Source organism: Felis catus, chromosome C2, assembly GCF_018350175.1.
Source record: "Felis catus isolate Fca126 chromosome C2, F.catus_Fca126_mat1.0, whole genome shotgun sequence".
Taxonomy (NCBI): Eukaryota; Metazoa; Chordata; class Mammalia; order Carnivora; family Felidae; genus Felis; species Felis catus.
Window position 1 is genome coordinate 104179878 of NC_058376.1, and position 16307 is coordinate 104196184.

The 16307-nt window shown below is 39.1% G+C and overlaps 1 long non-coding RNA gene across 1 annotated transcript in view; it reads right to left on the reverse strand.

Annotated features, from left to right (window-relative positions):
• Positions 1 to 4260: 4260 nt before the first annotated feature.
• Positions 4261 to 16307, reverse strand: part of LOC123378957 — a 38610-nt gene continuing 26563 nt past the window's right edge. The window contains exon 2 of the long non-coding RNA XR_006585304.1: positions 4261 to 4791. This is a non-coding gene — a long non-coding RNA (uncharacterized LOC123378957). The remainder of the gene's footprint in view (positions 4792 to 16307) is intronic.

Consider the following 16307-nt stretch of genomic DNA (forward strand, 5'->3'; position numbering starts at 1 on the left):
ACGTTTGTGGGTCTAGTTCTGGTGAAATCCCCATTTTACATTCCAATTTGGAGGTGGGACTTTGGCAGAGGATCGAGGAAGTACAGCAGAGTGGTCCCAGAAGCCTTTGGTGCAGGAAAGGAAGCAGAGACAGTTGTAATGAGCATCCTGCTTTCCATATCACTTGGCAGTAATATCTTAAGTTTTAAGTTCAGCATCACGAGGAATAAGAAATTTAACCTGTGAATGTTGTAGATAACGGAAGCTTATCATGCAAATTATTGGGCCCCATTCCAGACCTACTGAATCAAAATCTCTGAGGTTGGGGCCCAGAAATCTGGGTTTTAATAGCACTCTAGGCAATTGTGATGCACAATAATGTTTAGAGAACCAGTGCTTTAGAGCATAAAACCTTAAACATTACTCACTATATAAAACTATTTTTTTAATGTTTATTTATTTTTGAGAGAGAGAGAGAGAGAGAAAGACACAGTATGAGCAGGGGAGGGGCCGAGAGAAAGGAAGACACAGAATCTGAAGCAGGCTCGAGACTCCGAGCTGTCAGCACAGAGCCCGACATGGGGCTTGAACTCATGAACCATGAGATCATGACCTGAGCCGAAGTCGGACGCTTAATCAACTGAGCCACCCAGGTGCCCCGCATATAAAACTATTTCTATAATATATGACAAACATTACTCACTATATAAAACAATTTCTTTAGCATATGACATACTTCCTTGCCTTCTGGAACAAAACAGGCTAAACACAAAGTGTTTGTTTCTTGTGGGGCCAGAGTCACTATGACGAACATTATTTCTTGCCCAGTGTCACTGTAACAGGCAGCACACCAGACAGAAAACTCAGGCACCATGCTGTTAGGGCCCCAGCCAACCAGGTCACCTCATTGGAGCAACTCACAGCAACTGTCATCTGAGTTCACCATCTGGGCCATTATCTACAGCTTGGGGCTCTATGAAAATAATATAGACTAATAGAAACTGACGGAATCACGGTATAAAAGAAAATGCACGTGGTTCACTAATTATGCCCACACCAAGTAGTACAATGAATACGGCGCAGAGGTGTTTTGTGTGCCATATTCCAGTTTCTCTACACCAAAGGAGTGGTGGAAGTTCTTAGTCAACTCTTGGGAGATGTTTCTGTTCTCAACTGTATTTCACTTACTCACTTACGATCTAGGCTTTACTGATCTTCCTCCAAGGAACACCATTCTTGCTACACACCAAGTTTGCCTAGGAAAACTCCTTCCTTACAAGTCATTAAAAGTTCTCAAAATCATGGGGCTCCTGGGTGGCTCAGCCCGTTGAGTGTCTGATTCTTGATTTTGGCTCAGGTCATGATCTCACAGTTGGTGGGATCAAGCCCCAAGTCATGCTCTGCCCTGACAGCACAGAGCCTGCTTGGGATTCTCTCCCTCCCTTCTTTCTGCCTCTCTCAAATAAATAAACTTAAAAGAATTCTCAAAATCTGCATCTGCACTTGCTCAAAGTTCAGATTTTACTAAGGTATCTCCCCGGATGATGGCTATGGGGGGTTAGCTTTCCTTGAACACATTGTGCTGACCTGCTACCAGCTTCTTACTTCCAGGGAGCGGCAGCTTTTCCACACTCACACCTTGGTGGGTACCTCCGACCAGCATCTTTGTGCTCTGCCCCTACTGAGGGCTTCAGCGAGATTTACATCCAGTTCAGTTCCTTTTGGAAAGAAACAACTTCCAGTTGGGATTTCCTTGGATTTGAAGGTAGATGCATATGGAAATTTGACAGATACTGCCAAAATGCCTTTCAGAGGAGTTCCCCAGAAATGTAGTTTGCCTGTTTGCCCACAGCCTTACCAGCAGAGACAGAAATTTCTTTTTCCTGTGGATGTCATGATGCCCTGTGACATCTTCACATAGTAATTGCCATTAGAAGAACTTCAGTCATCTCTCTTCAGATGCTGACTCTTCCTCTCATTTTCTTTTTCTATTTAATTCAAAGAATTGAATTGAAAACTTACTTTGAAACTAGTTCTCACAAGTATAAAATCACAGAACTTGCAACTTGGCTATGATATTTCTCATGACCTCTGTTCTTTTTCTCCTTGAAGATGAGTCAAGAGTTTTAAAATCAGAAGGAAAATAAATTTTTAAGTGATCTAGCACCTATTTGTATAATAGACTGGAGTTTTGTTGTTAATCTATCTCCATATTCCAAAACATCTCTTTATTTCCATTCATAGAAAAGCATTGTCATTTATTGGGAGTCAAAAGGCTCCCTTACCACCCAGTACTGTCCTATTATTCATTTCTAGGACAGCTGAAGTTCAAAAGTTAATCACTAATGCAGATGTTAATCATAGGGGACACTGGGTTGGGGGTCAGGAAGAGTATATAGGATCTTTCTGTACTTCCTGCTCACATTTTCTGTAAATCTAAAACTGCTCTAAAAAAGAGTCTAAAATTTTTTAAAGTAAAAAACAGAATAGGTTATGTAACAAAATGCTGTTTTTGTAAATGAGAAATGCATGCATAGAAAACAACAAAACACATTTTACAAAAGTAGATACAAAGTGAAGACACTCATTCAATACATTAGAATGGTGGTCTTTGTGGGCAGCGATAATGGAAGTGCAGTATGGTGAAAAAAATGAAATTAACAAACTCAGAGAGGGACATTGCATGGACCAATGATGATAGTATGCCATGAACTGAGTATGATCAAATGTGTCCTATGAACTTGAAATCTAAATTAAAAAAAAAAAAAGGTAGTGGTTCTCAACTTGAGCAGGGAGGTAGAGTTTAGAGAGATTTTATTTTTTTATTTTGGGAGGGGGTGCGAGCAGGAAAGAGGAGGAGAGGGAGAGAGAGAGAGAGACAGCAGGCTCCACACTCAGCGTGGAGCCCAATCTGGGGCTCAATCCCATGACCTGGGATCATGACCTGAGCCTAACTCAAGATGTGGAGACTCAATCAACTGAGCCACCCAGGCGCCCCTAGAGAAATTTTAAAAGAACACACATGCCTCAGTCCCATTTCAGACCCAACTGCATCAGAGGCTCCAGACTTGGAGCCCAAGTATGTGCATTTTGCAAAAGTTCCTATATTAGCCAGGACACTTTTAGTTACAAAACCCCAACTCAAATATGTATAATGAATATAGGGGCTGTATTGGCTCATGTGGCTTGGAAGTCTGGGGAGTAGTGTAGCTTCAGGCACAGATGAATCCAGGAGCTCAAGCTATCCAATCACGCTCTCTCCCACTGCTGTCTGTTTCCAGCTCGATCTCCCCTATTGTGACAGGTTCTCTTTCCCTGTGGTAGGGAAGGTTTTTACTGACATTTAGAGTCATGTGGAGGGAGGAAGGGGATGGAGTAAAATGGAACACTGTAACTGACAATGCCTCAAGGGCCACAGGAAGTGAAGTAGGAGTTCCCCAATAGAAGGGATAGGTGATTATCATATCTCCCCAGGAATATAATTCAGAATAACTCAAACATTCCCTTGTAGGATGACATGGATCTTCCTGACTAAAAAAAAAAAAAAAAAAAAAAAAGAAATATTTTCCAGGTTCCCCATCCTGGTCTCTTGCTCACTTGGGCTCGGCTGCCATGTTCAGTCTAGTTTTGAACATGCCATCATGTTCAGTCACACCTTCCCCTGTCCCAGAAATACAAAAGCATTTAGTCAAATTTGCTATGTGTCTGGCTTACAGCTCTCCTGGATAAGCTTAGAATAAAAAATAAAGATATTTAGTGCAACTATGTGTTCAGCAATATAGATGATGAGTCTAAGAAGGAAAAAGACTGGATAAGTTATCATATCCAAGGTCACAGCAAGCAAAAGTGACAGTTTGAATTTAAGCTCAGATTTTATATCTCCAAACCTCATGCTCTGTCCAAAGTGCAACACTGAACAGGTAGTATTAATAATAAAAATGGGGAACACGGCTGGCTCAGTTGGAAGAGCATGTGACTCTTGATCTTGGTGTCATGAGTTCAAGCCCCACATTGGGTGTAGATATTACTTAAATAAATAAATAAATGTTAAATAATAATTATTCTTATTACAATAAAAATTGCTACAATTTATTGAGTTTTTGCTATGTTCCAGGCAGTGTTTTATAAACATTATCTCACTAACTCTCATAACAGGCTATGAAGAAGGTATCATCCCCATTTTATAGATGGAATTGTATAGCTCAGAGAAGAACTGAGCTCAGAGAAGTAATAATCCTGATTACATAGCTATTAAGTGTAGAGCCAGGACCCAAAACCAAATACATTCAAAAAAAGGTTTATTTCAGAAGAACAAAAACTTAATAAATTAGCCAATAAATAACATCAAGCCTACTTCCAGGGGAAAAATAAAGTATCTAATTTTTGAAGATCATAACTAATTAGTTAAAGTTGACTTACTCGTTTGAAAACATAGACCTTAAAATATAATCATTCAAACATAATAGAAGCTTTATTTCTCTCTAACGACATGGTTCAGAGGGGTGTTCCAGCTTGGAAGGGTTCAGCTCCATGAACTCCAGGTCATTCAGGGACTTGGCAGAACAGAGTTTCTGCCATCCTAAACGTGTGGCTTCTAAGGTCACTCTGCTTGTCACCATCCTGGCCCATGAGAAGGAGGAAAGGTGCACAATGTCTAGTCCCTTGAAAGCATAGTCCAGAAGGGCACAAATAGCTTCTGATGCATTCCAGTATCAAGAGCTCAGTCACATGAAACACTCCGCAGCAAAGGAGGCTGGACAATGTGGCTTGTGGTTGGACAGGCATGACCTACAGCCATGATAGTTAAGGCTGCTGTGGAAGAAAAAAGAACAAATTTTGGTGGTGGAGCTGTTGGTAGCTGTCTCTGCCACAACAATCTAATAGACTTAGCCATTAACATAGACAGAGACCTATTTATCATAAAACTTATGAAACTTGGGGCACCGGGGTGGCCCAGTTGGTTGAGCGTCCAACTTCGGCACAGGTCATGACCCACAGTTCGTGAGTTTCAGCCCCGTATCGGGCTCTGTACTGACAACTCACAGCCTGGAGCCTGCTTCAGATTCGGTGTCTCCTTCTCTCTCTGCCACTCCCCCACTCACACTCGCTCGCTCTCTCTCTCAAAAATAAACAAACGTTAAAGTTAAAAAAAAAAAAAAAACCTATGAAACTCAAACTTCTAGGCCTCTCACTAGCATGGCCTCTTCCAAGGCCCTTTTAGGGGACTGTATTACTTAGCAATTTTTGGATAACAAATTACTCCAAAACTTATCAGCTTAAAACAATAACCTTATTATCTCACACAATTCCTGCGAGTCTGAAATCTGGGAGCTGCTTCTCTGAGTGGCTCTGGCTCAGAATATTAAGCTGTCAGCCAAAAATGCAGTTATTTAAAGGCTTGACCAGGGCTGGAGGATCCACTTCTGAAATGGTAATCACATAGCTGTGGGCTGGAGGCTTCAGTTTGTCACTGCATGGTCTAATCCACAGGGTTGTCTGATGGTTCTCAAGACATGGAAGCTGAGTTCCCCCAGAGTGAATGATCTGGGAGAGAGGGGTAAAAGTCATAATGCCCTTTATAACCTAGCCTCCAAACTGACATCAATGCTGCCTAATTCTGTTGGTCTCACAGACCAACCTCAATGCAATATGAGAGAGGAGGTACACCAGGGCGTGAATACCAGAAGAGGGGGATAAGAAGGGGGAAATCTTCATATATGAGGCTGTGTATCAATAGGCTCTAGCAATACGTTCACATGTTTTTTGTAGTATTGGCAAAATATTTTTTTATGCTCTTTTTTTTTAATGTTTATTTATTTTTGAGAGATAGGGAGAGAGAGAAAGAGAGCAAGCAGGGGAGGGGCAGAGAAGGAGGAGGACAGAGGATTCAGTGTGCCCCGCACTGACAGGAGAGAGCCCAATGTAGGGCTTGAACTCACGAACCATGAGATCATGACCTGAGCTGAAGTCAGATGCTTAACTGACTGAGCCACCCAGGCACCCCTGTTATTTTTCTTAATGAGTTCTCCCTAGTTGTATAAGCTTATGGCACCACAAAACATGAATCCTTTTTTTATACGACCTTGCTTGACAATTATTTAAAATTGTTAAAATTATTTTAGAACATGGTGAATTTATTCCACAAACCAAAACTGTAATAACTAAATTCTGAAGGAATGAAGTACTTTTGCAAGAGTGTTTGTTTTCATTGTTGTTAATATTATATAGTTTGTACACTGCTGATTTGTTATCAATGCCACACAAGAAGTTAGGATATCTGGATGTCAATCCAGATTCTACCTCTAACAAACTGAGTGATCTTCCTTCATATGATGCAGCCTGCTCTCTGAACTGGCTTTGTCTCTACAATAAGCAGTTGCATTAACTAGTCTGTACAGGTGCTTCTAGCCAGGTCTTTAAAAGTATGTCTCTCTATGCTACAAATTTCTCATCCATAAAATGGGAATAACAGTATCTACTTCACAGAGGTATAGTGATGATCAAATGAGGTAGCCTACATAAACTATCCCAAATATGCCTAGCAAGCAGTGCATATTCAGTATATATTAGCCATTGTTATTATTTTATGCCTGAAAACTAACCAACCTCAGGAAGCCTATTTTGAATAATTTTATAGTATTGCAGTAATTCATAATCTCAGTTTTCATCTCAGATGATTGTGTAAATTTTTATAAGTGAGTGGAAGTTAATAGGAAGTAATATCAAGGTTGCAGAACAATGGGGAACTCTCATACATTTATTGATGAGAGTATAAGCTGGTATAATGACTTTGGTAAAACATTTAATAATATATCCACTTAAGCTAAACTTATACATATCTTATGGCCCAGCAAATCCTCTCCTGTCTAAACTCAACATATATTAGTGCCATGTCCACCAAAATTTATACATGAGAATATGCATCATAGCTTTATTGATAATATTCAAACTTGAAACAACCCAAATGTCTTTCAGCAATAGAATGGAAAAGTAAAGCATATTCATACAATGGAATGAAAATAACAATGAAAAGAACAAATCTCACCAATATGATATTGAGCAAAAGAAACCAAATATGTAAAAATCCATCTTCATGATCCCATTATATGCAGTACAAAATCAGGCAAGCAAAACTGTGGTAATGGAGGTCAAAAGAATGATTATCTTTGAAAAAATATTGATTGGAAGAGAGGGTAAGGGAGCCTTCTGGGGTGCTGGAAATGTTCTACATATTGATCTGAGTAGTGGTTTCACAAGGTGTGTACGTGTGTAAAAAACCAGTCAAGCTTTAGATTTAAGATTTGTACATCTCATTGTAAGTTGTACCTCAATGAAATATTTTTTAAGTTGGTAATGGTATAAAGAAATCCATTGCTGATATCATTGTAGGAGAAGATATAGGCTTATGCAATTTTGTTTCATTTTAGCTAAATTTTTGACAATTATGGTTCTAGGTAATAATTAATGAACAATTAATTATTATCTCCTATCATATACTACCTTATTAATTGTGTCAATTTTTCACTCATTTCACAAATATTTAAGTGCCAGATGCTCTGCTAGGTGATGGGATCATTAACAATGAACAAAATAGACACAGCTCTTGCATCCACAGAACTGGTGTATCAGCAAGACAGAGAAATAAATCAGAAGTTACAACTGTGGAGTGAGAATGGAGTGCACAGGGATACAAACAAGGAGAACATTTCCCCAAAGCCATGCTGGGAAAATGAGAGGGGCTGATTTTCTTGAGTTTTGGAAACCAGCAGTGCTCAAAGACAGGAGTCTTAGAGGTCAGTGGCTGTACTGGGATAGAGACCTGAGGGTGCTGCCCTACTCCTAGAGAGAAGGCAGGCAAGCACCCCAGGGCGATCTAAGGATTGCCTAAGGTGCATGGAAAGAGACCGTTCGCTCTTCTTAAAGTATATCTGCGAGAAGTGGTGTTCGCAGAGATGCCTCTCTGGGGAAAAAGAGCCAGTGGGTGCCATTTCCTTCCCCTGCCTTTCAGCATAGGTGCAAAGACACCTGCTGAAGGCAGCTAACCTGGATACTGGCTGTTTAGCCCACTTACTCCAAATGCCACACCCCTGCACTCTGGCTTGACTGCCATTCTCCATCAAACCTGCATCCATCCTGGTGTGTAAGACCACGCCCTAGAAGACCAGCACAGGCCCTGCCACAGCAGGTCCCTAAAGTTTGGAGTTTTAAAAGTCAGCAGGCCTGGCTGGGTTAGAGCCCAAAGTGCACTGTGCTGCTCCAGACAGGCAAGTAACCCAGAGACGGACAGTGTGAAATCAGCAATCTGAAAACTCCTGGAACACATGAGGAGAAATTATTTGCTCTTTTGGAAGGGATTCCCTGAAAGTAGCAAGCACAGAGACCCCTCTTCAGGGACAAAGAAATTCTGGTACCATTTCTCTCTCCCACCCCTCAGTATAAACTAGCTTCGGTAAACAGCACAGTGCCAACACTGGCTGTCTAACCTGCTTACACCAAGTCCTACCCCCCGCCCCCAAGCTCTGCTGGTACTGCTTTTCTCAGGCAAGTGTTCCTAAGACCCAGAACAGTGGGCCTCTCCCACAGAATACCAGCACAAACCCCTGCACACACCACATCTATCCACCAGAGATTTCTGCAAGGCTTCAGTTCTAGTGGAAGTAGCATCAAGTCTTTCATTTAACTAGGTATGCACACCTCAGACAAAATGCCAGGATGGAGGAATTCAGCCCAAAAGAAAGAACAAGAAAAGCTCATGGCCAGAGATCTAATCAAAACAGATATAAGTAATATGCCTGGTGAAGAATTTATGGCAACAATCATAAGGATACTCGCTGGGACTGAGAAAAGCATGGAAAACATCAGAAAGACGCTTACCACAGAGATAAAAGTTAAAAAAAACAAGCCATCAGGAATGAAAAATACAATAACTGAGATTCAAAACTGACCAGATGTAATGACCACAAGGATGGAAGAAGCAGAGGAATGAATAAATTATATAGAAGAAAGAATAATGGAAAATGATGAAGCTGAACAAAAGAGAGAAAGAAGAATTATGGATCACAAGAATAAACTTAGGGAACTCAGTGACTTCATCAAACATAATAACATTCATATCATAGGAGTCTCAGAAGAAGAGAGAGGAAAGGGGGCAGGTTTATTTGAGGAAATAATAGGTGAAAACTTCTGGGGAAGGAAACAGACATCCAAATCTAGGAGGCACAGAGAACTCCCATCAAAATCAACAAAAGCAAGCCAACACCAAGTCATATTATAGTTAAATTTGCAAAACATAGTGATAAAGAAAAAAGTCCTAAAAGCAGCAAGACAAAAGAAGTCCCTAACTTACAAGGGAATACCCATAAAGCTAGCTGCAGATCTCTCCACAGAAACTTGGCAAGCCAGAAGGGAGTGGCATGATATATTCAATGTGCTGAATGGGAAAAATCTGCAGCCAAGAATACTCTATCCAACAAAGCTATCTTTCTGAATAGACGGAGAGATAAAGAGTTTTCCAGACAAACAAAAGCAAAAGGAGTTCATGACCACTAAACCAGGCCTGCAAAAAACATTAAAGGGGACAGACTGACTGGGAAAGAAAGACCAAAAGTGACAAAGACTAGAAAAGAACAGAGAAAATCTCCAGAAAAAAACAACAAAACAAGTCATAAAATGGCACTAAAAACATACCTATCATTAGTTACTCTGAATGTCAGTAGACTAAATGCTCCAATCAAAAGACATAGGGTGTCAGAATGGGTTAAAAAAAAAAGACACATCTAATCTGTTGCCCACAAGAGATTGATTTTAGACCTAAAGACACCTACAGATTGAAAGTGAGGGGATGGAGAAACATCTGTCATGCAAATGGATGTGAAAAGAAAGCCAGAGCAGCAATATGTGTACCAGACAAAATAGACTTTAAAACAAAGACCATAACGGGGCATCTGGGTAGTTCAGTCAGATGAGCATCCGACTTGATTTCAGCTCAGGTCATGATCCCAAGGTCATGGGATCAAGCTCTGGACTGAGCATGGAGACTGTTTGAGATTCTCGTTCTCTCTCTCTCTCACCTGTCTGCCCCTTTCCTCCACTTGCACTCTTTCTCTCTAAAATAAACAAATAACTAAATAAATAAATTAAATTAAATAAAGACTACAAATAAGAGACAAAGAAAGACACTATATAATAATAAAGGAGATAATCCAACAAGAAGATCTAACAGTTGTAAATATTTATGCACCCAACATAGAAGCATCAAAATACATCAAACATAAAGTTACTAACTGATAATATTACAATAATAGTAGGGGGTTTTAACACCCCACTTACAACAATAGATAACATCTGAGCAGAAAATCAACAAGGAAACAATGGCTTTGAGTGACACACTGGGCCAGATGGACTTAACAGATATATTCAGAACATTTCATCCTAAAGCAGCAGAATACACATTCTTTTCAAGTGCACATGGAACATTCTCCAGAATAGATCACATACTAGGTCACAAATCAGGCCTCAAGAAGTACAGAAAGATTGAGATCATACCATACATCTTTTCTAACCACAAGACTATGAAACTTGAAGTCAACCACAAGAAAAAAATTGGAAACACCACAAACACATGGAGGTTAAACAACATGCTGCTAAAGAATGAAGGGGGAAGGGCACCTGGGTGGCAGAGTTGGTTAAGTGTCTGACTCTTGATTTCAGGTCAGGTCATGATCTCATGGTTCATGGGTTTGAGTGCCACATTGGCTTCCATGCCAATAACGTGGAGCCTCCCTCTCTTTCTCTGCCCTTTCCCTGCTCATGAGGGTGTGCTCTCTCTCTCTCTCTTTCAAAATATATAAACTTAAAAAAAAAAAGGAATGAATGAATCAATCAAGAAATTAAAGAAGAAATTTAAAAAAATATATGGAATCAAATGAAAATGAAAACAAAGGTCCAAAATCTTTGGGATGCAGCAAAAGCAATCATAAGAGGAAAGTCTATGGCAAGACAGGTCTACTTCAAGAAGCAAGAAAAATCTCGAATAAACAACCTAACCTGACCTAAAAGAATTAGAAAAATGACAATGAAGCCTAAAGTCAGCAGAAGGGAAATAATAAAAATTAGAGCAGAAATAAATGATATGGAAACTAAACTAAGCTAAACTAAACTAAATTTAGTTTAAAAAAAAAAACAATAGAACAGATCAAAGAAACCAGGACCTGATTCTTCAAAAACAAAATTGATAAAACTTATAAACTCCTAGCCAGACTTATCAAAAAGAAAAAAGAAAAGACCCAAATAAAATCACAAATGGGAGAGGAGAAATAACAACCAACACCACAGAAATACAATTACAAGAGGATATTATGAAAAGTGATATGCCAACAAATTGGACAATCTGGAAGAAATAGATAAATTCCTAGAAACATATAAACTACCAAAACTGAAATAGGAAGAAATAGAAAATTTGAACTGACTGGTAACCAGCCAAAAAATTGAATCAGTAATCAAAAATCTCCCAACAAACAAGGCTAGGGCCATATGGCTTCAGAGGGAAATCCTACCAAACATTTAAAGAAGTTAATACCTATTCTTCTCAAACTGTTCCAAAAAATATAAATGGAAGGAAAACTTCCAGATTCATTCTATGAGACCAGCATTATCCTGATTTCAAAACAAGACAGAGACTCCACTAAAAAAGAGAACAGCAGGCCAATATCCCTGATGAACATAGATGCAAAAATTCTCAACAAAATACTAGCAAATCAAATCTAACAGTGCATTAAAAGAATCATTCACTGTGGTCAAGTGAGATTTATTCCTGGGCTGCAAGGGTGGTTCAATATTTGCAAATCAATGTGATATAAATTAATAAAAGAAAGGATAAGAACTATACGATCCTCTCAATAGATGCCGAGAAAGCTTTTGACAAAATACAACATCCATTCATGATAAAAAAAAAAAAAAAAGTAAGGAGAAAGGGAACATACCTCAACATCATAAAGGCCATATATGAAAAACCCACAGCTAATGTCATCCTCAATGGGAAAAAAATGAGAGCTTTTCCTATGGTGAGGAACAAGACAGGGCTATCCATTCTTACCAGTTATTTAAAATAGCACTAGAAGTCCTAGCCTCAGCAATCAGACAACAAAAAGAAACAAAAGGCATCCAAATTGGCAAGAAAGAAGTCAAACCTTCACTATTTGCAAAAACATGACAATCTATATAGAAAACCCAAAGACTCCACCAAAAAATTGCTACAACTGATACACAAATTCGGGAAAGTCACAGCATACACAATCAACATATAGAAATCTGTTGCATTTCTATACATCAGTAATGAAGCAGCAGAAAGAGAAATCAAGAAATCAGTCCATTTACAATTGTACCAAAAACCATAAGATATCTAGGGATATAAACCTAACCAAAGAGATAAAATATCTGATTCTGAAAACTATAAAACACTGATGAGAGAAATTGAAGAGGACACAAAGAAATGGAAAAATATTCCATACTCATGAATTAGAAGGACAAATATTGTTAAAATGTCTATACTAACCAAAGTAATCTACATATTTAATGCAATCCCTATCAAAATACCCCCAGTATTTTTCACAGAGCATAACAAACAATCTTAAAATTTACATGGAACCACAAAAGATCCCTACTAGCCAAAGCAACCTTGTAAAAGAAAAACAAAGTTGGAGGCATCACAATCCTGGACTTCAAGTTCTATTACAAAATTGTAGTGGGGGTGCCTGGCTGGCATGCGACTCTTGATCTTGGGATTGTGAGTTCGAGTCCCATGTTGGGTAAACAGATTACTTAATAAAATCTTTAAAAAAGAAAAAAGCAAAGCTATAGTGATTAGGGCAGTATGATACTTATACAAAAACAGACACATAGATCAATGGAACAGAATAGAAAACCCAGAATGAACCCACAGCTGTATGGTCAACTAATCTTCGACAAAGCAGGAAAGAATATCCAGTGGAAAAAAGACAGCCTCTTCAACAAATGGTGTTGGGAAAACTGGACAGCAACATGCAGAAGAATGAAACTGGACCACTTCCTTACACCATACACAAAAATAAATTACAAATGGATGAAAGACCTAAACATAAGACAGGAAACCATCAAAATCCTAAAGGAAAACACAGGCAGTAACCTCCTTGCCATCTGTTGTAGTAACTTCTTACTAGATATGTCTCCAGAGGCAAAGGAAACAAAAGCCAAAATAAACTATTGGGACTTCATCAAAATAAAAAGCTTCTGCACAGGGAAGGAAACAATCAACAAAACTAAAAGGCAACCTACAGAATGGGAGAAGATATTTGTAAATGATGTATCTGATAAAGGGTTAGAATCCAAAATATATAAAGATCTTATAAACCTGAACACCCCCCAAAAAACAAATAATCCAGTTAAAAAAAATAGGCAGAAGACATGAATAAACATTTTTTCAAAGAAGACATACACATGGCTAACAGACACATGAAAAGATGCTCAACATCAGGGAAATACAAATCAAAAGTACAATGAGATATCACCTCACACCGGTCAGAATGGCTAAAATTAACAACACAGGAAACAACAGGTGTTAGCAAGGATGCAGAGAAAGGGGAACCCTCTTACACTGTTGTTGGGAATGCAAACTGGTGTAGGCACTCTAGAAAACAGTATGGAGGTTCCTCAAAAATTTTAAAATAGAACCAACATATGATCCAGTCATTGCACTACTGGGCATTTCCCCAAAGGACACATAAATATATATTCAAAGGGGTACATGCACTTCAATGTTTAAAGCAGTATTATCTGCAACAGCCAAATTATGGAAAGAGCCCAAATGTCCATCAACTAATGAATGGATAAACAAGATGTGATATTTATACACACACACACATATATGTAATATATGATGTATATATATGACATATGTATCATATGTATATATATATATAAATGGAATTTAGGAAACAAAACAGATGAACATAGGGAGAAAAAAAGAAAGGCAAACCAGGAAACAAACTCCTAACCATAGAGAACAAACTGAGGGTTTCTGGAGGGGAGGTGGGTGTGGATTAAATTGGTGATGCTTATTAAGGAGGGCACTTAATACCCTCCTAGTGTTGTAATGAGCACTGGGTGTTGTATGTAAGTGTTGAATCACTAAATTCCACATCTGAAACTAATATTTCACTGTATGTTAACTAACTAGAGTTTAAATAAAAACTTGGAAAAAAAATCCTAGGCATGTGCTGGGGTGTGAATACATGTCAGCCATCTACTGAACTGAGGCCAGGAGGGGATTTGGGGCTGTAAATACATTTAAATAGACATTCAATTGTTTCTTCTGTTTTTATCTCTACCTTCATATCCATTTTCAGAAATACTAATTCTTTTTTTTAATGTTTATTTATTTTGAGAGAGAGCACACATGAGCAGGGGAGGGGCAGAGAGAGAGGGAGAGAGAATCCCAAGCAGGATCCATGGTGTCAGTGCAGAGCTGGACACAGGGCTTGAGCTCACAAACCATGAGACCATGACCCAAGTAAGAGTCTGATGCTCAAGCAATTAAGCCATCGAGGTGCTCCCAGAAATATTACAAATTCTTAAAGGTTTGGGATCTTCTCTAGAGAAAGTTAGCTGCTTCTCAGCTTTTCTTTTCATACATTCAGAAACCATTCATGGTTAGATGTAGGGTTGAGGGTTAGGGTGAGGGTGCCTGGAATCCTGCAGTTCAGAGACCTCTCCTGAGAAGTCTCCTTAGACTTCTGCTGGGTGAGAATAGACATGGCTATATACTTTTTTAAAAAGTTACAATTGCATGTCACAAATGTATTATGGGAAAGTAGAATGCACCACCCTGCTATTGGAGAACAAAGCAGAGGCAACAACAACCCAGAAGGGAAAGACTTGCTAAAGAAACTAGTATCTAAGCTGAAATTAGTTCCTTTAGAGCAGGGATAGCATGCTGTTCCACAGGCCAAAGAGGGCATGGAATATCTACCTGAGAGAAGTTGAATATGTATGGACATAAAGTATGCTGGAGAGGGAGCAAGGAATGCAATAAATGATACTAAAAAAGCCAACCCATGGAGGACCCTGTGAACCCTGTGAAAGGGGGAAAGATTTTATTATGTGCATAAGAAAAAGACATAACTTGACATATATTCTAGATGCATTACAATGAACATTGTGAAGAATGAACTAGAGGGAGGCAAGATTGGAGGAAGAGAGACAGGTTGGGAGGCCATTGCAGTAAATTAGCTGGAGATAATGGTATTTAAAACTAAGGCAGTAGAGATGAATTGAGATATTTGGGGAAGTAGAAATAGTGGGACTTGAAGATTGTTTGGCTAAGCAATGAAGAGTGAAAAATGAAGGCTGACACCCAGTTGCTGGCTTAAGTCACCCTGTTGACAATGATGCCATTCACCAGGATTGGGAATATAATAAGGAGTATTATTTTTCTAGTTTTCTAGTTGGAGAGATTTTGAGGAGGAAGCTAATGAGTTCTGTTTTGTCTATCCTGTGTTCAAAGTGCTTGAAGACAGTGAAGTAGAGATATTCAGAGTGCAGTTGGTGCTTAAGAGACATAACTGTCCTGAAGGCATAAATTTGGAAGTCAGCGTTGTACGGATATTAACTAAAGCCATGAAGTAGAGAAAATCTAAAATCACCCCTAAATAATATGTAAAGTTAAAAGATTGACAGATTCAGTATACAACACAGGGGAATACTCACCTTTAAATGAAAAGCAGGAGAGAAAGAAGGTCCCTCAAAGAATGCTGAGGAGGAACAAAGAAAAAGGAAGAAAACCAGAAGATTGTGTGTACAGAAGCTAAAGGAAGGGAGATTTTTCCAAGAGTGTTAGGTGCGCAACAGGGTCAAATACTGCGAAGAGATTATATCAGGGAAGTCTTGGTGATCTTAACAAGATGAGTAGCAGAGGAGGTAGCTGCCAAATTGCAGTGGTTGAGGACTGAATGGGAGGTGAGGTGGTTACTGTGTCTGATTCTCAAACACCCACTCCCTCTCCAAAATTGGAGAATCCTAATCTTCTGGCTACTGACTAGTGTAGACACATAATAATTACAGTACAGTTAAACCTTGAATTGAGAGTAACTTGTTCTGTGAGTGTTCTGCAAGATGAGCAAACGTTTCTAATAAATTTTAACTTGATAAACAAGCAATGTCTTGCAATATGAGTAGTGCGTGATGCAGGATGTCACATGATCACAGTTGAGCCAATGATTCTTCTCTCTCTCTGTCTCTCTCTCACTGGAGATTGTGGGTAACTGTCGCCCATGCTCGGATGCTCGGTCTCAGGC